Source organism: Neopelma chrysocephalum, unplaced genomic scaffold (assembly GCF_003984885.1).
Source record: "Neopelma chrysocephalum unplaced genomic scaffold, ASM398488v2 Primary Assembly neopelma1_22, whole genome shotgun sequence".
Lineage (NCBI taxonomy): Eukaryota > Metazoa > Chordata > Aves > Passeriformes > Pipridae > Neopelma > Neopelma chrysocephalum.
Genome location: NW_020897689.1, coordinates 27,045,567 through 27,046,926, shown reverse-complemented (window position 1 = coordinate 27,046,926; position 1,360 = coordinate 27,045,567).

Here is a 1,360-nt window from a genome sequence, read left to right as displayed (position 1 = left end):
GGGGCCATGTAGAAAGGAGCCCATGCTGGAGCAGGTTTGCTGGCAGGACTTGTGACCTTGTGGAAGACCCATATTGGAGCTGTCTGTGCCTGAAGGACTGCACCCTGTGGAAGGGTCCCACAATGGAACACTTTGCAAAGAACTTAGCCTGTGGAAAGGACTTGTGTTGAAGAAGTTCAGGGAGGGCTGTCTCCTGTGGGAGGGATCCCATGCTGGAGCACGGGAAGAGTGTGAGGAGTCCTATCCCTGAGGAGCAGGACAATGTGTGATGAACTGACCACAGCCCCCATCCCCCAACCCCCTGTGCTGTTGGCAGGGAGCAGAAGGAAGAGAATTTGGGAGTGAAGCTAAGCCTGTGAAGAGGGGAGGGGTGTGGGAAAGGCATTTTAAAGTTTAGCTTTTATTTCTTATTACCCTGCTCTGATTTGATTGATAATAAATTAAAATAATTTCTCCAAGTTGAGCCTGTTTTGCCTGTGACAGTAATTGGTGAGCGATCTCTCCCTGCCCTTGTCTAGGCCTATGAGCTTTTCAATATATTTTCTCTCCCCTGTCCAGCTGAGGAGGGGAGTAATAGAGCAGCTTTGGTGGGCACCAGAGATCCAGCCAGGGTCAACACACCACACACAGTTAGACAGTAACAATGCTTAATTTTTTCTTCTCCACAATGCATAGTTAACTAGTCTGGATATTGAACGTAGGCTTCCTCTACTACAGTATCTCAGTGGGAGCTACTAATGATACAATTTGAAACAGGCAGAAACACACATTCAGCAGTAGCCTAGGTAACAGAAAAGCAGCGATAAAAAATGGATAGCCATACCTTTCATAAGATCCTTTTCTTTTTTTTTCCACTAGTAGTTTAATTCTGATTACTTACATTACAGTAGAACCTGGTCCTAGAAATTAAGCATGTCCACACTGCACCAGGCACTGTACAGATAGAGCAGGAAGAGAGTGTAACGAAATGGTGCCATTTGCTGCTCAGTGCTATAAAACAGTAGCTACATGTTTCTCAGGAGTAAAAAGTTTATTGCAGGAGTGTTTTAGGCACTGTCGAAGAAAGAATTAGCACGTTGTGAAACTGTAAAAGGGAAGCTCCTTCCACGCTGGAGAGAATTCTTGTAGAGGATTCAGAAATACTTAAAAGATTTCATAGAATCATAGAATGGTTTGGTGGGAAGTGACCTTGAAGTTCATCTACTTCCAGCTAGTCCATCTACTTCCAGCTCCCGCAGCTTCTCCCGCTCCCACCGCCCCTCCGCGGTGACGCGCGGGCGCGCCCCCGAGCGCCGCCCACCGGCCGCGCCGCTCCCGCTGCTCCCGGCTCGGGGCCGAGCCCGCGCCGCGCTCGCGGCCG